General features: G+C 41.5%; 1 long non-coding RNA gene across 2 annotated transcripts in view; it reads right to left on the bottom strand.

Moving 5' to 3' along the window:
- Positions 1 to 370: 370 nt before the first annotated feature.
- The window catches only part of LOC116512820, a 51,861-nt gene continuing 27,165 nt past the window's right edge, over positions 371 to 25,066 (bottom strand). The window contains exon 3 of one of the 2 annotated variants that reach the window (XR_004255928.1): positions 371 to 840. This is a non-coding gene — a long non-coding RNA (uncharacterized LOC116512820). Of the gene's footprint in view, positions 841 to 23,359; positions 23,468 to 25,066 lie in introns of those variants that run through there. The other variant, XR_004255927.1, reaches the window with a different exon arrangement.

Below are 25,066 nucleotides of genomic sequence, written 5' to 3'. Positions count from 1 at the left end.
CCAGCCTCCTGCTCAAGCAGGCGATCCTATTCCATTTCAGACAAGTGACTGTCCAGTCTCTTCTAAAAAAAAACCTCCAGTGATGAAGCACCCACAATGTCTGAAGGCAAGCTGTTTCATTGGTTAATTGTTCTCAATGTTAGGAAGTTTCTCCTAACTCCACGTTGCTGCTCTCCTTGATTAGTTTCCATCCATTGTTGCCCTCTGGTGCTTTGGAAAATAAAACTGACCCCCTCCTCTTTGTGGCGGTCTCTCAAATACTGGAATGCTGTTATCATTCATCAGCAATAGTTGATTCTGGAAATTTCATTTTCCAGAATTGATATATTTCTTTTTAGAAACCACAAGTCAACAGATTTGATTCATAACATAGCTTTGAAATTCCTTTATTTGTTGAATTTTATTTACTGAAAATTTCCATATGATAGTAACAAGCCAAAAGGGTAAATGGAGAAAAAAAATCAGAAGAGAAATGAAAAACCGATTTAAGAAGCATTAAAATGACTTCCAACTTTCTTTCAACAGATAATTGCATTCTCCTTGTTCCTCCTTCCTCTTAAGTATTTTACAAGTCCTTTCACCCCTTCATTTGGTCCTCATCTTTCTTAGCCTTCAAAACCCACAAATCAACGATTCATTTTCATCCGTCAGGACAAAGTCCATGTAAGGCTTCCAGTCTTTCAAAAATGTTTTTGTAGTTTGTTCTCTGACCAAATTGCCATTTCCATCAGTTTTGACGTTTTCGCAATTCCTTCCTCTTCTGTAGGAATTTCATTATTCTTCCATCGGGGTTTTGTAATTTCTTGAGTGCCCACAGTTGTCGTAGAAGAGCAAGCAGAGCTGGGGGTGGAGTTAAGCATGTCATTAGCTTAAAATCATTATAGTCCCACAAACGCTCCAAGCCCAACTCCTCTTGAATTCAATTGACCTTTATTGGGCACCAACTCAGTATTGAGCTCTGGTAGACTAGATTCTTGTGTGTAGACTTGAGCAATAAATCTTTTGAACTGCAACATAATGTATGGTCCTCAGGGCCGGATTTAGATGAAAAGAAGCCCTAGGCTATTCCACTTATGAGGCCCTTTCACCTCCCATTTTTAAGTTTGTAAATTACCTGAGAGACAATAAAATACATCATTACTGTGATACATATCAATATATATCAATATATATAGCTGGCCTCCCGACGGAGGGCGGCTCTGCTCTGCGGCAAAGGCAGCGAGGCCAGCCGCCTCCCCTGCTGTGCTCAGCTGCCCGGCTCGGCCCCCTCGCCCTCACCTGCCTGGCTGGTGGTGGGCTCCGCGTCGACGGGGCGGCTACTGGGAGCGGCTGCGCCTCTCGCCCAACCGCTGGTGCCGGGAACATGGGCGGGCTCCCCAACTGCCGCGGTGCTGGAACGATCTTAACCAATACATTTTTATGTTTGTTTATTAGTCATATGCGTAGAATTTCTCCTTATTTTCGGTTCAGTGTTTTAGTGTTCACTGTTTTTAGAATAGTGTAATTTTAATTTTGCTAACAATTTGAATGTAGATCCCTCTTGATCTTGAGGCCCTAGGCTGAAGCCTAGTTAGCCTATAGGAAAATCCGGCACTGATGGTCCTGATCCTTTGCACCTGACATTAGTGGACAATTTCCTTCCAGTGGCTATGAAATTCCTTAACATTGCTTCCAAAATGAACCAAGCCTATTGTTATTAACCTCCTTGTCACCTATTGCACAAGAGTCAGAGGATCAGACATGGCTCTTGTTGACCATTTACATCTCAGCCAAATACGGAGATGTGTTTCCTAGTTTTCATCATTTATAGTGTGTCATTGGAATGCTGTTAATTTGATTCACTCTGTGAAAGCCTGCCTACATAGTTCTTAGTTCCATGATGGACCTCAATCTCCATTTCTTTGACAAGGCGGCATACCATGGTGGAGAGAAGGAGGAGGAGGATCAGTCCTACTATGATTACAGTGGCTAAAATATCATGGGATCCTATAGCACTTAGCACTTAGACTTACAGTATATACCATTTCACAGTGCTCCATAGCCCTCTTGAAGTAGTTTACAGAGTCAGCCTTTTGTCCCCAATAATCTGGGTCCTCATTTTACCCACTTTGGAAGGATGGAAAGCTGAATCAACCTTGAGCTGTTCAGGATCGAACTGATGTTGGATAGCCATTTGTCTGAAACAGTATAGGATTTCCTGCCTAGGCAGGGGGTTGGACTAGAAGACCTCCAATGTCCCTTCCAACTCTGCTATTGTATTGTATTGTATTGTATTGTATCGTATCGTATCGTATCGTATCGTATCGTATCGTATCGTATCGTATCGTATCGTATAACAGCACTGAAAAAAGTGACTTATGACTGTTTTTTACACTTATGATCCTTGCACCATCCCTGAGGTCACAAGATCACAATTTAGACAATTGGCAACTGGCATACATACAACAGTTGCAGTGTCCTGGGGTCATGTGATCAACTTTTGCAACCTTCCGACTTTGAACAAATGGAGAAACCAGATTCAATTAACAGCCATGTTACTTGCTTAACAAGTGCAATGATTCACTTAATAACTGTGCCAAAAAAACATAATAAAATGGGGCAAAGTTCATCTAACAACCATCTTGCTTAGCAATGGAAATGCCAGGGTCAGTTTGCGGTTATAACTTGAGGACTACCTGTAATTATAGTGCAAGTACAGTGAAAGCCTCACTTTGAAAATTTAGCATTCCAGACTTCCATTGACTATCCAAACTAAGACTCACCTACACTCAAGTCCATGTGTCCTGCCATTATATATCCAATGAGGTAGCCCACATCTGAAAGCCTTTTCCTAAATTTCTTTTGTTTGGTTTTATCCTATCCCCTATGAAACACCATTGATTACAGCAAGGGGGTCTCCAAATTTGGCAACTTTACAACTTGTGGACTTCAAATCCCAGAATTCCTCAGTCAGATTGAAGAATTCTGGGAGTTGAAGTCCGCAAGACATAAAGTTGACAAGTTTGGAGTCCCTGGCTTAAAGCATCGAGTTAAACGTAGCTTCTGTGATTCTGAGAATGTTTGGAATCTATCTGACTTTCCTCCACCATCCTTTTACTTTAATTGCTCTCAGATTTTTTTCCTGCTTACAAAAAGTTCCATGTATTCTTCATCATGTTGATTATATAATGACTACCACTTGAAATTTCAAGCAGATGCAAAATAAAAGCCATACTAATGGATTGTTTTAATGTCAGAGAGCCCTTCTAATCATGCCTGCTATGATTATAAATAAAGAAGTATTAGATATTCAGCCATAAGATACAAAAGAAACTCAAACTTGTATAAGAGGATCAGTTTGGTCTAATGGTTAAGGCAGCAGGCTAGAAAGTGGGGGATCGTGAGTTCTAGTCCTGCCTTAGCCCTGAAAGCCACGTGGGTGACCCTGAGCCAGTCATTTTCTCTCAGCCCTCACAGGGTTGTGGTTATAGGAACGGGGCATGGCTAGTCTAGTGAAGAGAAGGACCAGGGGAGACATGATAGCAGTCTTCCAATATTTGAGGGGCCTGCCACAGAGAGAAGGGGGTCAAGCTATTCTCCAGAGCACCTAAAGGCCAAAGAGGGAATAATGGATGGAAACTGACCAAGGAGGGATTCAACCTAGAAATAAGGAGGAACTTACTGACAGTGAGAACAATCAACCAGTGGAACAGAAGTTGCCTTTGGAAGTTGTGGGAGCTTCATCACTTGAGACTTTCATGAAGAGATTGGATTGCCATTTGTCATAAATGGTGTAGGATCTCCTGCTTGGGCGGGAGTGGGGTTGGACTAGATGACCGATAAGGTCCCTTCATCTCTGTTAATCTGTCATGTCATGGGGAAAATAGGAGGAGGAGGAAGATGTACTGGATATGTTTGTTGCCTTGAGTTGCTTATAAAAATAAAATAAAAAGGTAGGAAATAAATAAGTTCATTTAATAGGAAAATATGATGATTTTTCCTTGATTAGACTTCTAGGACCCTGATTTATATCAATTGCAGCACACGTGTATGAAATTTGGGGATTTTTAACCATGATTTACACAATGGCTGCCTTGGTGGATGAAATCAGTCACAAAACACACCACTTTTTCAGAAGGCAAATGACTGAACTTACTCATTCTAGAGTAGGCTACTCTCCACAGTGGTTCCAAATCATAGACAAAGATCTGGCAGGGAGGAGACACTGATATCTCGAATTTGTCGCTGTCATCTAGTCATCATCTACTTCACTGTTGCCAAAGCTCTTTGGCACCAAGGGCCAAAACGGGAGCATGCATGCACGGGGGAGTTCCAGAAACCAAAGCAGTTCCCCGGCACCAGGGGTGGGTTTCTCGCCCCGTTCCAACCGGTTTGGTTGGAACGGGGCCGGCGGCGTCCTTGTGCACGTGTGCGGTGTATGCGTGCACGCACACGGCACACGCATGCGTACTAGCGTCTGTGCGATGCTCCAGCTGCTCCTAGAGGATCGCGCAGGCGCTGTATGTGTCCTGCGCATGCGTGGAAGCGCAGAACTCGTCAAAAACGGGTAAGGAGCGCGGGCGGGGGGGTGAGCCCTTCGTCGTTCCCGGAAGTTACTTACTTCCGGGTTCGCTGACCAACCAGTTTGCAGGGACCGCCGCGAACCGGTTGAAACCCACCCCTGCCCGGCACACATGTGCATGCTGGGAAGCTGAGCTTCCAGTTTCTGGCATGCGCGCCGGTCACATGCTCTTCCGGTTTCTGACGTGCATGCGTGTGAGAAGGCCACTTCCCGCACGCGTGCCATAAGTTCACCATCACAGACCTACCGGTAGTTATTTGCAGTTCTGATCTTCTCCTTCTCAACCAATTGCTTTCTTTCTGTGTGTGTGTGTGTGTGTGTCTCCTTCTCCCTTTCTCTACAAATAACTATATTTCCAAATAAAGCACTGGGTTGAAGCAACCTACCACTTTCTAAAAATGTCTGTGGGGGCCTTCATGAAATCCAGGAAAAACAATTAAATCAAAAAGAACGTTGTAGGTTGTGTTTTGCAGCATGCTGATGTTCCCTTTTTTTAAAAAAATTAACAAATCCTAATAAAACTAAAATAAGAGCAGACAAGAGTCTGACGAACACCAAGGGAGGTGTCTAAATGCTAAAAACAAATCATGCTGCCTACACTGATCTGTTGCTTATTAATATTTGAATCATGTTGGACATTTCTTCTTGCCGAATAAAATTTCATAAACAAGCCCATAAGATAAGTCTTCACAGATAATATTTCCTGGCCTTGTTCTTGCCTCTTCACTGTTATTTTATTTTTCCTGTTTGTTTTATTCACTAGAGAGAAGTAAAACAACAAACACAAATGGTACTGTCGTCTTTCATGGAGGCCCTCTCCAATATTCACTTGTGACTAAAGGAAATGAATGAAAACAATCAAGCTTGGAGACGCCATAGTTCAATCCTGAGCTACATATATTATCTACTCTTTGTAGCCAACCTCTAGATCAGGGGGTGTCAAACCCAAGGCCTGTGGGCCGAATCTGCTTAGGCCAGCCCACGGTGTCTCTGCCAGCGAAAATGGAGCTCATGAGGGCCATGGGCAGCCCTTCTCAGCTCCATTTTTGCCAGCAGAGGGCAACAAACAACTAGCAAAAGTGGCATTTCATCACACAAGTGACGTTGAGCTGTCCATGCCCACCCTGGCCCACCAAGGTCAAATACAACCTTCATGCGCCCCTCAATGAAATTGAGTTTAGCACACCTGTTTAGAATAGAATAGAATAATAGAGTTGGAAGGGACCTTGAAGGTCTTCTAGTCCAACCCCCTGCCTTGGTAGGAAACCCTACACCACTTCAGACAAATGGTTATCCAATCTCTTCTTTAAAACTTCCAGCGTTGGAGCATTCACAACTTCTGGAGGGAAGTTGTTCCACTGATTAAGTGTTCTAACTATCAGGAAATTTCTCATCAGTTCTAGGTTGCTTCTCTCCTTGATTAGTTTCCACCCCTTGCTTCTTGTCCTGCCCTCAACTGCTTTGGAGAATAGCTTGACTCCTTCTTCTTTGTGGCAGCCCCTGAGATGTCAGAACTCCAGAGCAGGGCTGGAGTCTGCTCACTGCTTTAACAATTTTAGTATTAGTTATTGGTTATTGGCTTTTATTATATCTGGTTTTTTTTTTACTTTCTCCATACAGTTCAATGAGGCCTGATAGATGATGATAGAAACAGGTCAGGGTGTCAAACTCAAGGCCCACAGGCCGGATCCAGCCTGCAGAGTGCTTAGATCTAGTCTGTGTGGCCGTCCTGGAAAGGACTGGCCTGCGGTGCCTCTGCTAGCAAAAATTGAGTTTGGGAGGGCTGTTTTTACCCACGACGGCCTCCTGCAACCCTCTGTCAGCAAAAACAGAGCTGGGGGGGACATTCATGGCCCTCCTGTGCTCTGTTTTGTGGCAGAGCATTTGGGCGATGACAGGCACCGCCATCACGAGTTATGTTGAGCTGGCCACACCCACCCCAGCCCTCCAAGGTCAAACAACCCTGATGTGACCCTCAATGAAATAGAGTTTGACACCCCTGAGATAGATATATAGATGATAGGTAGGTAGGTAGGTAGGTAGGTAGGTAGGTAGGTAGGTAGGTAGGTAGGTAGGTAGATAGATAGATAGATAGATAGATAGATAGATAGATAGATAGATAGATAGATAGATAGATAGATAGATAGATAGATAGATGATAGATTGAGCTTGTATTCTGATTGGTTGTCAGACTCCCATGGGGCCATGCAAGGGCACCTCTGTAGGCTGTCCTGAGTCCCAAGCTTGGTTGAGCCTTGGTGGATGCTGTTGTAATGTAAAGGCTTTGGGATTCTTATTATGGCTCTGCCTGAAGGAGGTAGATCTTTGTTATGTATAGACTGACCTAGGCTTTAATGGCCAATTGACAAAGCTGGAGGGGGATGAGTTTCTGCCTCCCTTTTAGGGGAAATATTCTGCCCTTTTAATATTTCCTAAAAATATCTCATTTTCCTAGTAGATGGGTGGGTGCTAACTTCTTATGATAGATGATAGATAGATAGATAGATAGATAGATAGATAGATAGATAGATAGATAGATAGATAGATAGATGATAGATAGATAGATAGATAGATAGATAGATAGATAGATAGATAGATAGATAGATAGATAGATTGATTGATAGATTGATAGATTGATAGATTGATAGATTGATAGATTGATTTAATGAAATAAATAAAGCTGCTTCTGCAGGTTAGCAATTCATCTCAGTGGACAGTTATATATCATTCTGACAATTGGCAAAAAAAAAGGCTGCACTTATGTCCTTCAGACAAGGGCATTGCCCTCCAACCCATAATAACTAGGTTCAGCCCCTGCTTAGGAATCCAGATTAGCCCACCTTTGATAGATGGCTGTCTGGCCTCCCCTTGAATGCATTTTAAGGAAGGAAAGCCCACTTCCATTCTGAGTGGTTGATTTTGCTGTCAAATTGCTTATTGTAAATTAACCGTTTCACAGCCATACATTGCAACTGGGAAAACCATAGCCTCGACTATACTCACTTTTGTTGGCAGGGTGATGTCTCTGCTTTTTAGTATGCTGCTTAGATTTGTCATATCTTTCCTCCCTAGGAGCAAAGCTTTCCTCCCCTGGAATGCTAGAGAAAGGATTTGGAGCATGTTTTCTTAGTCTTGTTTGGTTGGACTAGAAGACCTCCAAGGTCCCTTCCAACTCTGTTTTTCTGTGATATCCTGCTACGTTAAGCAGAGATCTCCACTTGGCAGTTACTTGGGGGGGCGGGTACATGACCCATGATTTATTCCCAGGAAATAAATGCACAAACTTTCAGCATTGATCCAAGGTTCGCTGAACAAAGAGAGAGAAAGCACTACTATTGTAGGCAGACAACTGTATTATTTCAAGAAATGTAATGAAGACATTGGGAAAAAAATAGAATTAAAATGGGTATCTCTTATCTTGGAAAGACCATGCTTAATTCATTGTGAAACTTTCTGTGTCTGAATTTCAGTTTGGATGTTCCCCCTAAAAATTACAGAGAAATATGTCTATGAAGCTATCATAAATGACATTCAAGGATTACATTTATGAAGATGGCTATATAATGAACTGGTATTTCAGGTACCTACTCCTACCACAAAATTGCTGAAAAATAAAAATTATTGGGCGGTAGTGGAATAAATGCTACAAAACCAGAAACATAAAACAGCATCCAAAATCCAGCATCTGAAGATAGTAAGGTTGGAAGTTGCATATCAGAAAAACTCAGCTGAATCCTATTACAGGATTACCAAGAGCTCAAATAATAATTTGAGAAAAAGCACAATGCAAAACACTTCTTGATGCATTTCCCCCCTGTTTTATTAAAACAAAAAGCATTTCCATTTGCTTCTCCCAGCTTAGCTTTGCAAGTGTAATTTACAAGAAGATAATTGCATTCCATTGCCCCCTCTTTCCTCTGCTCGCTTGGATGATATAATCATAATGGCTTGAAATATTTTAAAAGGAAATATTCATTTTTAAGGGGCTAAAGATACTGGCCAGCATTGTCCTTCTTTCAGATTGGCAGCAATTCCTTTTGATTTAGTGGTTGGCTGGTAGAATGTAGTGTCTGTCTTCCTGGCTTCTTCAGCCCCAAATTCTTTGCTCTGCCAGTGCCCAATTTATTTATTTATTATTTATTTATTTATAAAATGTATTGGCTGACCATCTTACCACAGGATAACTCTGGGTGGCTTACACTCATAAAAAGTATATTTATACATGTCAAACTCAAGGACCAGTGGCCAGATGTGGCCCACAGGGTACTTAACATATTTTTGGAGTATAAGATGCACCAAGGTTTTGAAGAGGCAATTTTTTTTTTAAAAAAAAAGGGTTTTGCACTCTGCAGATCTCCCCAAAACAGCCCATTTTTCACAAAAACAGGCCCGTTTTTTGTCCCCAAAAAAGGGCATGCATAGCCTTTAGGATGCTTATAGAGTGCTCTTGGGGCTGGGGGAGCAAAATTGAGCAAAAAGTGGCCTGTTTTTCGCTCATTTCTGCCCTCCCCAGCCCCCAGGAACTCTCTGAAAGCCTCCTACAGGCTCTGCACAGCCATTTTGGTGAAGGGGGCAAGGTTTTGGGATGCAAAAAATGCTGTATTCAATGTATAAGACACACCCAGATTTTCAGCCTCTTTTTTGAGGGAAAAGGGTGCGTCTTATACTCCAAAAAATACGGTAGATCTGACCTGCGGGGCCACCCTGGAAACAGCAAAAGACCAGCCCAAGCCCATGGTGCCTCTGCCAGCAAAAAATGGAGCTCAGGATGGCCACGTCCTCCCAAGCTGCGTTTTCACTGTCAGAGGGTTACAGGAGGCTGTTGCAGCTGAAAACTTAGCTTGGGAGCCCGTTTTTGCTGGCAGAGCACTCGGGCCACCACAGGCACCCCAGACACAAGTGACGTCAAGCTGGCCATGCCCACCCTAGCCAACCTTCCCCCTCCCCCAAAGGTCAAACATAACCCTGGTGCAGCTCTCCATGAAATCGAGTTTGACACCCCTGATGTACATTAAAACATAAATAAATTAAAGCCAAACATTAAAATCTAATAACAGGGGTGGAGTGGAGAGAGGATGTGATGTTACTTGATCAACCACCTCCACTGTGCTGTTCTTCTGTTGGGGTCCCAAACCAGATTTTGTGTATCCTGAAGTTCTTACAAAAAGATAAAGGTAAAGGTTCCTGTCGCACGTAAGTGCTAGTCATTCCTGACACTGTTCATCTTCATTTCAAAGCCAAAGAGCCAGCGCTGTCCGAAGACGTCTCTGTGGTCATGTGGCTGGCATGACTAAACACCAAAGGCGCACAGAACGTTGTTATCTTCCCACCAAAGGTGGTCCCTATTTTTCTACTTGCATTTTTACGTGCTTTCGAACTGCTAGGGTGGCAGAAGCTGGGACAAGTAACAGGAACTCACTCCATTACGTGGTGCTATGGATTCAAACCACTGAACTGCCGACCTTTCCGATCGACAAGCTCAGAGTATTAGCCACTGAGCCACTGCATCCCATACAAAAAAGATAGAAAGGTATTGTGTGCTATTCCACTTCTGAGAATCTTGCCTTGGCCTCTTTTCAACAGATAAACCTCTAACCCTCCCCAGTCTATCTCAACAGATATCATTGCTTTTACCTAAAAACAACAAATACAACAGCCAATGCTATCCAGATCCATCCTTTTTGCCATCTTGTTCATCAAGTTTATCTTCCCAGAATTCTTAATTTCAAATCCAATGCATTTTCCAATTTAAGAAATGCATCATTCAAATAATGTATCTTTGTTTACACAATATATAAGTTCTGCCTCGTAGCTTTGTTGACCACCTTAGAATCATACATCTTATAAGCTAGATGGTGTTACTTTGGAAAGTATAGAATTTTCCTTCATCCTATATAAGCTACTATGGAAGATTGCCATACAATATAATCCTGCTAGGTTAACATTATGGGAAAATCCACACAGTATTTGAAAAAGAGAAAAGCAGTCATTTTATTAGAGAACCTGGGTTGATAAGGAGTGTATATTTTAGATCAATGTGTTGGATTGGAGGTTTATTTTAATTATTTAAGGAGTTGTGGCAATAGCTTCAGTTAAAACATATTTTCACTCTAGATATGAGACTGCAGATCTAATTATTTCTGAACCCTCCCTAATATTGGAAGATTGAATATGTTCCTAATAAATAATAAGCCCATAAAAGCTATTGGTAAATGGTTGTTAAAATAGATGCTTAAGAACCAAGGAATAAGAAACCAAAATATGCAATATATGAATATGAGAGGAAGCTCATTTACATGTCACATTTTTATATGGATCCTTAATTCATGGAAAATATAATGTTGTCTCTATTGTGTGCCTATACGTTTTTTCAGGAAGGAAATGTTCCTCAATTCATTTTTTTTAAAGAAATGATGCTAAAATGTAGTATTTATTCATATAATATGATCAGCTTTAGCAGCTCTTCCAGTGGTGGGATTTAATTTTTTTTACTACCGGTTCAGTGGGCGTGGCTTTGTGAGTGTAGCTTTGTGGACATGGCTTAGTGGGAGTGGTTTTGTGGGTGTGGCAGGGGAAGGATACTGCAAAATCCTAATTCCCTCCCCACTCCTGGGGGAAGATTACTGCAAAATCCCTATTCCCTCCCCACCAGAGATGGGTTCCTACCAGTTTGGCCTGGTTCAGTGGAACCGGTAATGGTTTGCCAGCCTGGGTAGCTGGAACCAGCAGCGACCCAGGCCTGCCACGCCTACAAACTGGTTCCCCGGTAGGCACGGCATATTTCTTTCCCCATTTTTTAATATTTGCATTTGCAGACCTATATATGGGGAACTGTGCATGCACCGAACCAGCAGTAATGCCAGCAGCAACCCACCCCTGCTCCTCACCCCACTAACCTGCTTTCCAGCTCCGTTCCCCTATTCAGGGCAACAAAAGAAAATTAGCTGGGAGGCAGTGCGGGCGGGGCCAGCCTATTTACCAGTTCTCCGAACTACTCAAAATTTCCGCTACCGGTTCTCCAGAACCTGTCAGAACTGGCTGAATACACCTCTGAACTCTTCTAATTCCTTATATTAGCTATGTTTTAAAGCAGTCTCATCTCTCATTTATACTACTGTATCTATACAACTATGGCAGAAATCCCCCCCTCTACACACAAGGCAAAGATAAGCCTTCCGGAATAGTGTTAAGACTTGGTTTTGCCAATTGGGATGCGGTGGAAGAATGTTAGTAGTTCTAGAGATACAGGTAATCCTCAATTTACAACCATTCATTTAATGAACGTTTGAAATTATAGTGGCACTGAAAAAAGCGACTGATGACCATTTTTCACACATTCAACCGTTGCATCATCCCAATGGTCATGTGATCAAAATTCAGGTGCTTGGCAATTGGCTCGTATTTGTTGCTGCATCCCAGATGGTCATGTGATCATCTTTCGCGACCTACTAACAAGCAAAGTCAATGGGGAAGCCCTATTCATTTTACGGCCATGTTACTAACTTCACAGCTGCAGTGATTCACTTAACAACTGTGGCAAGAAAGGTCATAAAATGGGTCAAAACACACTTAATAACTCTCTCGATTAGCAATGGAAATTTTGGGCTCGTTTATGGTCATAAGATGAGGATAACCTGTAGCTGATATCATGAGGATGTTCTCTCCACCATTTTAACTTTTTAATACTGTAACTCTAACTTTTAATTTCGCTTTTAACTTTTCTCTTATTTACACTTTTATGTCATTATCTGTTTTTTATGATAAGCTGCCCAGAGTCACTTAGCTGAGATGGGCAGTATAAAAATGGGATGGATGGATGGATGGATGGATGGATGGATGGATGGATGGATGGATGATCCTAGCACATGTTTTTTATTCTAAAATACAATAAATATAAATCCATCATTCATGTGTGCATACAGAATCAGCCTATGACTCTCATCTTTTGAAATCAAGATATGTGAAAAAAATGCCATATTTATTGCCATATTTTTGACAATAACCCTTTTTGCACATTATGTACAGTACGATGGGGAGGGGGGAACCCTTCATAACCGGCCAATAACAATTTTTAGGGAGGGAAAAGACTTCTGCATTAGATACAATATAGTAGTCAAATACCCTAAGACAATGTAGTAGGTAGATAATATCTGAGATATAATAAAGTCCCAACTGGTTAAGTATAGGAACTTCTCTCTAGAAAAACAAGTGGTTAAAGTTTTTAAATAAAATATATCTTTTTTTAAGGAAAGTAGGGACACCTAGAGGCCAATTCATGATCTTTCTTATGTTTGGTCTTCTCTTCAGTGTAACAATTCATCTTTAATGTGGAAAGGTCCCTTTTGCTGTTCATGGCAAAGAATTCATGGTCTCTGCTGTCTTGATGTCATTTTTGGCCTGAATTGTCTATCCTTAAACCGATTTTGAGGGAGGGGGGTGGTCACTCAGTCTTATCTACCCAGACAGAAAATTGGAAGAAGCATCTCTTCTCACTTAGGCTGCGAGAGATCATTTTCCATTTATCTCCCACAGCTGGAGGGAAGAGAATGATCATGTCTGCATATGACAAGAATAAAAATTGAATATGCTACTAATCTAGTTTGGTAGCAGAAAAGGTGTGATTCCCTACATCATACCTTGGTTGTTAGGGTTCCAAAAAAACACCCCCAACAAAATAAAACTCCAAGCCTAGTGTTTCCTCAAAGTTCCACTTTATTAGAGATGTCACGTTGGCACATCTGGGAAAACCCGAATCTGAAAGGTTCCAGGTTTTCCCACCTGGTTGAAAGCTCAAGATCCTGCCCCAACACCCACAAGTCCATCACATGGTCCAATCTTTCACTGCCACGAAGACAGATTCCTCCCATCCACATTCGGCCAGGTGCAGGGACAAACATGACCTTGACTTTCTGAGAAAGAATGTTGTTATGGCTACGCATCACCCAACTTTGTATAATCCTCCCTCCCATTTTCCCACCATGTGTGGCAGGCCTGAAATCCAAAAAGAAAAGATGGCTTACAGGCCTGACATTGGTAAAGACCCTGGTTGCCCAAGACTGAATCCATTGCAAGCTCTAGATAGTTTTCAAGAAGAACTTCATGTAAAACACATTACAATAGTCAAGATAGCTTTGTAAGCAAGGGACAAATAAATTAGGATTTCTTTACTAGGGGAGAAATATTCAGTACAATAATGTTTGGGGTTTTTTTTACAATGAGATGGAATCTAACAAAGACTATGCCTCATTTCCAAAGAAACCTGGCACTATTTAAATATTGCATCTCTGGAATTGCTCACTATTCAGAGAAACTGGGATGTGTCTAATAAAATAAAATAAATATACACAACTCTCTCATTCTGAATTGGACTTATTCAATCTCTTCTGGCTTTGTCTACTCTAACATTTGCTATGTTCTGCCATCCATATGTATTGGCACCGTAGTAAAATCTCCAGTTGTGTCTTCTAGATTGGAGAGGAATCATCTTAGCAACTGGAAGCAGCAAAACACATCTTTAAACCAGTGGTAAAATTCATTTTTTTTCCATCAGTTCTGTGGGCGTGGCTTGGTGGGCGTGGTGTGGCTTGGTGGGCATGGCTTGGTGGGTGTGGCAGGGGAAGGATACTGCAAAATCTCCATTCCCACCCAACTCTGGGGCCATCCAGAGGTGATGTTTGCTGGTTCTCCGAACTATTCAAAATTTCCGCTACCGGTTCTCCAGAACCTGCTGGATTTCACCCCTGCTTAAAACCCTAAACTCAATCCATACTATATGCCAGGTCTCGGGTTTGGCATAGGAGCTCATTAAAAGAGGAAGCTTTGTATTCTTGGTTTCTTTTTCTGCAAAAAAAAAAATCCAGGTGGTTTCAGGTGTGCTAGAAAGGATTGGTTTTTTTAATCTAGATAAGTTTATATACCAATAGAAGAGAGTATTTGTACGCAACCTTCAGTGCACTAAAGATGTTAACTAGTTGGGTAATGAAACATCTATAACAGAGGTGGTATTCTGCCAGTTCAGACCAGTTCACCCAAACTGGTAGTGTGTTCGCCCCCCCTCCCCATGGCTCGATGCTGTCCCATTTGGCCACATTTGCAAGCCAAAACGCATGCATGGAAGGATAAGCACATGCACGGACAGGGCATGTGCGAGCAAAGTGACATGTGCTCCAGGGGTGGGTTTCAACCGGTTCACGGCGGTCCCTGCGAACTGGTTGGTCGGCGAACCCAGAAGTAAGTAACTTCCGGGAACGGCGAAGGGCCCGCTTGCCCGCCCGCGGTCCTTACCCGGTTTTGATGAGTTCTGTGCTTCCACGCATGCGCAGGACGCATACAGCGCCTGCGCGATCCTCCAGGAGCAGCTGGAGCATCGCGCAGATGCTAGTACGCACGTGTGCACCGTGTGCGTGCACGAGGATGCCGCCGGCCCCGTTCCAACCGAACCGGTTGGAACGGGGCGAGAAACCCACCCCTGATGTGCTCACATTTGCAAACTGATAGGGAAGTTACTGTATTTTTCAGAGTATAAGATACACCTTTTTCCCTCAAAAAAGAGAGTGAAAATCTGTGTGCGTCTTATACATTGAATACAGCATTTTTTTGCCTCATGAAACTCCACTCTCTTCACCAAATGGTCATGGCTTGTAGGAGGCTTTCAGAGAGCTCCTGGGAGCTGGGGAGGGCAGAAGTGAGCAAAAATGGGTCATTTTTTCTCAATTTTGCCCCCCCCCAACTCCCAGGAGCACTCTATAAGCTTCCTAATGCTCTTTTTAAATTAAAAAACGGGCCGGTTTTTGCAAAAAACGGGCATATTTTTGGGAGGTTTGTAGAGTGCAAAAACTTTTTTTTTAATTTGCCTCTTCAAAACCTTGGTGCGTCTTATACTCTGAAAAATATGGTAAGTGAATGCCACCCCTGATCTGCAAGTAAACAACCAAGCTCAGAGAACGCTAAGAACCTCATAAATTAATATTTCATTGGCTTAAAGCAAACGGAAAAAAGCAAAGAGAAAATTAAAGACTAACTTATCCAGCTACATACCGTTTCACAGCCCTGTCTAAGCGGTTTACAGAGTCAGCATCTCCCCCCCGCCTCAACAATCTGCGTCCTTATTTTACCCACCTCAAAAGGATGAAAATCTGAGTTAACCTTGAGCTGGTGAGACTCGAACTGCCAAACTGCTGGCAGCCGACAGCCAGCAGAAATAGCCTCCACTACTGCATTCTAATCACTGCGCCATCACGACCTATTGGTGTCACACATATTTTACCATTGATTATTGTTGCTGTTGGCTAGGCTGATCTGAGGATTATGGGTACTGTATTTCTGTTCTTTGTTCCAGAAATGGGAAACAGTTAAATTGATGCAGAAAGTTTTTAAATTGAAGATCAAACATCTGAAAACCCCCCTAATAAAATTACATGCTGAGTTATTTATTACTATCCCCAATGTTAATGGCACAATCATATTTTAAAATATTAATCAGCTGCTGTAAAGGCAGTCTCAAATTTCTTCCAAAATGAAATGCTTTATCGTGGAATCTTCATCTACTTAACAAAGACTTCTGATTTGCATAGGGCGTACAATTTTTAATGAATATATACAGAATTAAGAGTTTAACAAGGTGTTAACACATTCCTCTGCTGTTGTCAAAGCCGTAACTTGCTACATATATACAAAAATCCCTTTAGTCACACATCTACACATATTGCAACAATCAAGGGAGTGTTAAAATTCTCTTTAAACTTCAGCTGCACCTATTAAAGCATCTTCAAGGTTACCCTGAGACTTCCTTGTGATGAAAGCCCCCCAGATATTTTTCTGAGAAGATTTATTATGTACATTAAACACAACGTTCAGCCATAAAATCAAGGAACTTTGAAAATTTTGACAAGCTTCTCCTTGCCCTGGTAAAATTAAAATATGCATGTCTTGAATGTTGTCATAGAAACATAGGGGGGGGGTATGAAAATAAGTGAATGTGATGAACAAGGATAATTTATATTTTCACCCTGCTTACCTCACACATTGCAAATATAAATCATCCAATTTATGAGGGCCATGTCAAATTTCATGTAGAACTGTTGGATCGGTTTGAAGAATAATTGCATTTGGCTGCAATTAATCCAGACCTGGGCCAACAGATCCAAATTAATCAACTCCAAGAACAGCCCAAATTAAATTGTTTCTTGATAGTTTACACATTAATTTTTCTTCATAATGGGTATATTACTCTTTTACCAAGGTTTTACCACAGTGCCTTTTCTCTTACCCACTCTACCTTTAGTGTCGGGAAAAAACGTTATTTAGTATGTGGTTGGCATTAGGAGCAGAGTGAGTTGCTTTATTTCAACCAATGCTTAGTTTATCTACTGAATATTATTTACACAGTATAGAAGCAACACATCAGAGCTTCGGATAAGTTGAATCAATGGTAGGCTCTTTTTCCAGGTAGGCTATTATATTGAGTCCTCCAAGATCAAGTATTTCCTCTATGAGCTGGATGTAAAATCATTTAGCTCTTCAGAGGATTACTGGGACTCTAATGAAATCTGGACAATAGCACTTGGCAAGGTTACATCCTGCTTTATTTTCTAACCCAGCCTCAGTCCCGTTCTAGATCTGCACTTATCACACAGTATTTTATTGCTTTGAACATTCTATCTGTCATCATTTGTACCAAGTGGCTGGCCCAACCGAAAGGAATTAGGCCTCAGAAAATAGGGAAGTTCTGTGAATATTCTTTAGCCTCATAAACAGAAGAAAGTAGAAGGGCATGGCCATATTTTCAGAAAACTGAAAGGATATCAGTCAGTGGTGAGTTCCTACCGGTTCGGCGGCCTGGCTCACTGGAACCTGCAGCGATCCAGGCCTGCCACGCCCCCAAACCAGTTCCCTGGTCTCTTCTGCCATCCCAGCATGTTTCTGCGCATGCACAGAACAGTTTACAGTCAATTGCGCATACGCAGCAACGTGCAGCACGGGCAAACAAAGCATGCAGCACGAATGCAACACGCCCTCTCAGTGAACCAGTAGCAAACAGGTTAGGAACCCACCACTGATATCAGTAGAAGAAAGTCAATATTTATTCTCTCTCAATCCAGAACAGAGGACATGGAACAATTATTTAGCACTTAGACTTATACTGCTTCACAGTGCTTTACAGCCCTCTCCAAGTAGTTTACAGAATCAGCCTACTGCCCCCAACAATCTGGATCCTCATTTTATCCACCTCAGAAGGATGGAAGGCTGAGTCAACCTTGATCCTGGTGAGGTTCAAATTGCCAAATTGCAGTCAGCTGGCAGTCGGCAGAAGTAGCCTGAAGTACTGCATTCCTTTTAAAAAAAAATTTTTTATTTTTTTATATCACACATTCCATTTCTATGCTGAACAATGTGTTCTCTAGGTGTCCAAGGTGTTGACATACAAACATCATCATATTCATTATAATCATTCATATATATATATATATATATATATATATATATATATATATATATATATATATATATATATATATATATATATATATATGTTTTCTGAGGTTTTCGCGGGTGTTAGTATTTAGGTCTCTAGTTGTTCGGGTTTTCTCCCGCGTAGAATTGGAGATGTCTTGGCGACGTTTCGACGAAGTCACATTCGTCATCTTCAGGCTGCTGCTGACTACTTCAGGTTTGGTGTTTCCAGGAGTAGTTACTCCTGGAAACACCAAACCTGAAGTAGTCAGCAGCAGCCTGAAGATGACGAATGTGACTTCGTCGAAACGTCGCCAAGACATCTCCAATTCTACGCGGGAGAAAACCCGAACAATTAGAGACCTATATATATATATATATGTATGTATGTATGTATGTATGTATGTATGTATGTATGTATATGTATATGTATATGTATATGTATATGTATATGTATATGTATATGTATATGTATATGTATATGTATATGTATATGTATATGTATATGTATATGTATATGTATGTATGTATGTTGTATTTGTGCTGATAAATAAATAAAGGGAGACTAGTATAGATCTATTTCAAGCTATTTAGCTCTCATCAGCTAGCCATACCCTTAGTGGGATTAGAACCTGTGCTGTATTGCATCTTAGGCAGATGTGTTAACCATTAAGCCACAGAGTTCTTCTCCTTATCAGCTGAGCCAGGGAGAAAGGTATATATTTAAAGTCACAACCCTTGGTATGCCCAAATATGGGAGGAAGTTCACTGCTTCCATTCTCTGTCCATCAGCTCGTCATAAGAGACCATCCAGACATATTTTTACTGTTGCCTTTGTTACATTTGTGTTGTATTTGTGCTGATAAATAAATAAAGGGAGACTAGTATAGATCTATTTCAAGCTATTTAGCTCTCATCAGCTAGTGTATATATATGTATATAGATTTTTTTTTTACAACCCCCGGTATGCCCAAATATGGGAGGAAGTTCACTGCTTCCATTCTCTGTCCTTCGGCTCGTCACAAGAGACCATCCAGGCAGAAACCTAATATTTTTACTGTTGCCTTTTTGTTACATTTTGTTGTATTTGTGCTGATAAATAAATAAATATATATATTTGGGCTTTCGTGCACATGCACGGAGCATATAGCGCCTGTCCGATGCTCCACCGAGCAGCTGGAGCATTGCAGAGCATCATGGGTGGTAAGTACACATGCATGCACTGTTCATATGCTGCATGCATGTGGTGGATGCCAGCCCCGTTGCAGGGTACTGGTTGCAACGGGACCCGGAACCCACTACTGATGGTAGAGGACAGGAAGGCCTGGAGGAATGTTGTCCATGGGGTCGCGATGGGTTGGACACAACTTTGCAACTAACAACAACAAATATCAACAAGAAACTGGGAAGCTGCCTTGAAGGACTGGTCTAGCAAGGATGAGGTACCCAATTAGAATGGAAAATATTTGAGATAGCCAGAGACACAATGTCAGAAAGTTAGGGTGTTCTTTGCTCAGATGATGAATGGGGAGTTGGGAAGCCAAAATTCTAGTCTCTTAAATAGGGAAGTCAAATGCCGAAGAACAAACGCCTTCATCCATCATTCTTCAATGGCTTCTCCATGTGAATTCCACCAGGTCCTTACATCAAATGAGGTGATTGCTTTAAGAATAAAAAGGGAGGGATCCAAATAGATTTATTTACAGTATTATATGATGGTTTTTACTTTTTTCTTGCAAATCTTCAGAAGCTCCATGTTAAACAATGCCTGTACTTGGTAATGATCCCAAGGTTCAAATTACAGCTTTGTTAGTGTTTAACTTCACTACTAATTCATGGCACTTCTGATTGTAATTTGCCAGAATTAACTTTCAGGTGCATTGTAAGGTTACCATACCTAAACTGCAAAGACTCAGCTGTCCCCTAGATGGCAGCAAAACTCAGCAGCTCAGATCAGATGGCCTTGGAGCAAAAAATGGAAGTGAAAACTTGCTCCAGCTTTTTCATTAGAAAAATTGGACACAGGAGGAGGGGGAGGGAGATTCAAGGAGGTATAATTCAGTAGGTGGCAGTGTTTAACTCATGTTCCTAAAAAGCCATACTTCACGCATTTCCTGGACTGCTGAGGTTATTCTAGGCTAGCAGAATTAAGAATTATATGGGGAGGAGTATGTATCTTATAAAAAGGTTTGCTCAGAGGCTAATGAGGAGGATAAATCTGTCTTTAAAGTTTCTTGGGTTGTCAAAAATGTGTCATGGTCCAAAAGTTAAGGCCCCTTTTAAAAATGTAAGTAATATACTATCATAGAAAAGCGTTAACTAGAAAGATTTTCAGTTAAATTTCCAACTAACTTTTTTTTCAGTGAAAGTATTCCACTTACATTCCTAAGAGTATAACTTATTTTTTTTAAAGTTGCACTACAAGTTTCACTGCTCAGTAACTTGAAAGTGGTCTCATAAATATGACAGGCATTCAAGCACCAGTTACAAGTACTGGCTCCAGAAATATCATCTACCCATAAGTGCTTCTCCCACCTCTTCCTTCCTTCCTTCCTTCCTTCCTTCCTTCCTTCCTCCCTCCCTCCCTCCCTCCCTCCCTCCCTCCCTCCCTCCCTCCCTCTTACCTTTCTAATATTATCAAAGAATCATAGGTCATCATTTCCATTATTTAAACTCGGTACAATTTGAAGCATCTTCAATAGATACCCTGTTTTCCCGAAAATAAGACCTCCCTGAATAATAAGGCCAAATGGGCTTTTGAGCGCATGTGCTAAAATAAGTCCTCCCCCCACAAATAAGCCCTCCCTGAAACATAGCAGCAGCCATGAGGTGACCACGCTCGCCCGCCTCCTGCACCTCAAAAATAATAAGACCTCCCCGAAAATAAGGCCACTTATTTCGGAGGTCAAAAAATAATAAGACCCTGTCTTATTTTCAGGGAAACAGGGTAATTATCTAATTATTTAGACTATAAAGATAAATATGTGTTGTTTTGTTAGCCTCTTCTCCAGATCTAAAGTTTTACATAATTTCTAAGGCGGAGGAGGGGGGAAGGAGGAGGTTTTGAGTGATAGGTAAAACATTAAAGTAGAAATCCTGGTTAAACAGCACAACAGCAAAGATCAAATATTTTTCACTTCATTTTTTTTTTGAAAGGTTATACTAGTCCAGAGGTGGGCTTCTAGCATTTCGCACCAGTTCAGGCAAACCAATAGTGGTAATTTGGCCTGGGTCACAGAGCTGGCAGCGACCCAGGCTGGCCACACCCCCAAACCAGTTCCCCAGTCTCCACTGCCATTGTCGGCATGTTTTCTAGTAGTTTTTCATGGTCTTTGCGCATGCGCGGAGTCCTTCGGGATTGGGCAGCATATAAATTTAAATAAATAAATAAATAAATAAATAAATACATACATACATACATACATACATACATACATACATACATAAATTTACTGTGAACTGTTCACACACAGCAAAGCATTTGCGAAGCAAACCAGTACCAACACCGGTAGGAACCCACCCCTGTACTAGTCTATATGGCTTAGACACCATGAGCACTATGGGTGATGAGAGTAAGAATCTATTATAGGAGTGTCAAAACCGCATCGTTATGTGACGTATCGTGACTTTTTCCCTCTTTGCTAAACCAGGTCTGGGCGTGGCCAGCTCGATGCATCCAGCCTGTGGGCCATGAGTTTGACCCCCCCTCCCCAATCTATTATATCTGGAAAGTTTCATATTTTTTTAAACACATTATTATGCTGATTTCTTGTTAACTCTGATTACTATAGGAACACAAGAGCATTCTTTTAGGATTGTAAGTTTGGCTTTTACCCCATATATCTCTTTAATGAACTGTTAAATTTAATGGGGTGCAGGGTGGCTAAAACAAGGCTAATCCCATAACTTGGGGGGGGTGAACATTTGTTTCCTGATTTTTTCTGTTCTCACATTGCTTTGACGTTGGGTCCTTTACATTATTGTTTCATTGCAGTTCCTGTTTCATGTGTTAATAAATACTTCACAGATACCTGAAAGCTATCAATAGCGCCCTTTAAGATAGTTTCCTCTAAAACAGAATTACTGAGAAAAGGGAAACAAAAGAAGGAGCAGGGGTGGTAGGAAACTAGCAGTAGCTCCTACTGAGATACTTGGAGCATGAAAGGACAGCATTCTTCTCACATCAACGTTGCTAAAGAGTTTATTGCTTTTTCAGATGGATTCCATGTGAACACTGGAAATTATGTATTTATTTTTGGCAAAGGCATGGTGTAAATAGGTCTATTTCCAAGAAACAGACTGTATTATTTACATGTACAATTCCAGTTTTCCTATTCCCCCCCCCCCCTTTCATAAGTCTTACCATTCTCCCTCAATAAAGGAGAATGACATCAGCAAGTACTGCGGGCCCAATTGGCAAAACTCAGGACCGCGTTGATTGGAAATGTGGAACAGGTCTTCACCCTGCACTGGGGAGACAATGGTTAAAATGCTGATGATAATGAGGATGATGACGATGATAGAATATTTGTAGCTAAGGGCAGGGGTGGAAATGCTACTGGTTCAGGCCGGTTCGCATGAACTGGTAGTAAAAAAATGCGTTAAAAAGTTTAAGAAACGTACCGATGATCGCACGTCGCGCAGCCGAGCCTCGGAACTCAGGGGTTGGGGGTGCTGAGAAAGGAAGGAAGGAAGGAAGGAGAAAGAAAGAGAAAGAAAGAAAAAGAAAGGGAGGGAGGGAGGGAGGGAGGGAAAAAGGAGAGGAAGGAAGGATTACAAAAATCTGACACTAGAAGCAGCTTCAGAGGATAATCCAAGGCTGGAAGGGACCTGGAGGTCAACTAGTTCCACCCTGCTCCAGCAGGACATTGTGAGTTTCTATCTTTTGATCCCCCAGTTATATGACTACATAGCCACGCCCACCCAGTCACATGATCCCACCAAGCCACGCCCACAGAACCAGTCGTAAAAAAATTTAGATTTCACCAACTAAGGGTTGAAATGAGGGGACCTTGATAGTCTTGGGTACCTTGGGTAGCTATTACGCAAACTAGGTAATATCATCACTGCTATTAAGGAATGCGGTTTGCTCATAATATCAAATTATCAGTATATATTCTAGGGCAGGGGTGTCACACTCCCAGGGTGCTAAGATCTGGGCCCCAGTTCCACTCTGGAACAGCAAAGGACCGGCATGCGGTGCCTCTGCCAGTGAAAATGGAGTCTGGGCAGGCCACACGCAGCCTTCCTGAGTTCTGTTTTCACTGGCAGAGGACTGCAGGAGGCAGTTGCAGCTGAAAATGGAGCCTCAATGAGTGACATTGAGTTGGTCATGCCCACCTGGTCATGCCCCCTCCCCCTTGAGTTCAAACACAACTCTGATGTGGATAATCCAAGGCCCAATTGGCAAAACTCTGGACCGCGTTGATTGGAAATGTGGAACAGGTCTTCACCCTGCAGTGGAGAGACAATGGTTAAAATGAAATTGAGTTTGACACCCCTGTTCTAGTGTCTTGCCCTATCAGTGTTGGTGGGGTTGATCTTAGATGTACTTTGGCTGGGCTGTTTATTGTTGGTTAGTTTAGCAGTTCCGCAATTGGGATGTTGTTTGCTTGATTGTTGGTCTGATGTTAGTCTTGAAGTTAATCTATATTAATCTGGGTATTGATTGCTTGTGGGGAGGTATTTTGATCATTTTGTTCCCTTTTTGGCTTGTTGATTGTTTCTTTTACATAGTATGTAGACTTTGTTTATGTCTGTGTGTCTGTTGATGGCTAATTAGTCAGAGTGCCAAGCTTCTAGAAATTCCCTAGCGTTTTTTGGACTATTCTGCCTCATCATGGCTGGAGAGCAGTTTCCTCAAAAGATGGCCAAAGTATCAATGTTCATATATTCTCTAGATGTTTTCAAGGTTAACTTCAAACTTCAGACCCACATTTAAGTCTAACTTTAGAGATCAATGGGGGGAGGGTAGAATAGAATGTAATAACAGAGTTGGAAGGGACCTTGGAGGTCTTCTAGTCCAAACCCCTGCTTAGGCAGGAAGCCCTACACCACTTCAGATAAATGGTTATCCAACATCTTCTTAAAAGCTTCCAGTGTTGGAGCATTCACAACTTCTGGAGGCAACTTCTGTTCCACTGATTAATTGTTCTAACTGTCAGGAAATTTCTCCTTAGTTCTAGGTTGCTTCTCTCCTTGATTAGTTTCCACCCATTGCTTCTTGTTCTATCCTCAGCTGCTTTGGAGAATAGTTTGAGAATAGTTTGACAGTGGCGTCTGCCACTGAAAGTACATTTCTCAAATATCAAAAGTTGTCCCACAATATTCATCTCTCCTCAAAATCCTGATTTTTGTAAAAAGGTCTTTCCCCTATAAAAATCCCAAACACTAAAACTATTATACATAATACCTCTTTCCCCAAAAATAAGACAGGGTCTTATTTTCTTTTGACCCCCTGAAATAAGCACTTGGCCCTATTTTCAGGGAGGTCTTATTATTTTTGAGGTGCAGAAGGCGGAGAACATGGTCATCTCATGGCTGCTGCTGTGTTGCAATATTTTCAGGGAGAGCTTATTTTAGTGCATGTGCTCAAAAGCCCGATTGGACTTATTATCCGGGGAGGTCTTATTTTCAGGGAAACTGGGTAGTAGTGCAAAATTATTGTTGCTTTTTTATCTATAAGTTATTTCTACAAAATATAATAATTTGCCACATACTGGTACTAATTTTAATACTAGCTAAACTAGTCAAACTACCTTGGAGAAGTTACTTCAATAAAATGTACAGTCTTATTTGCTTTATCGCTGATTTTATTGTATCCTTTGTTAGGCGTCTTCCTTAAATTGGCTGCAAATAATATTGGTACGTTGCTTGGAATGTAGTATAACATGTTTGTATTTCAAATGATGGACTGCATGGATTCACACAAAATATCTCCACCCAGCAAGAATGCCTGCAATTTTCCCAGAGATCTTAGCTGTCTAAACTGAACCACAATAAAAGATATTCTTTCAAAGGTGATATCTCCTTGCCCTTCTGGGTGTTTATTAG

Source organism: Thamnophis elegans, chromosome 8 (genome assembly GCF_009769535.1).
Source record: "Thamnophis elegans isolate rThaEle1 chromosome 8, rThaEle1.pri, whole genome shotgun sequence".
In the NCBI taxonomy this organism is placed as follows: domain Eukaryota; kingdom Metazoa; phylum Chordata; class Lepidosauria; order Squamata; family Colubridae; genus Thamnophis; species Thamnophis elegans.
This window is presented reverse-complemented; position numbering and strand designations above follow the sequence as displayed.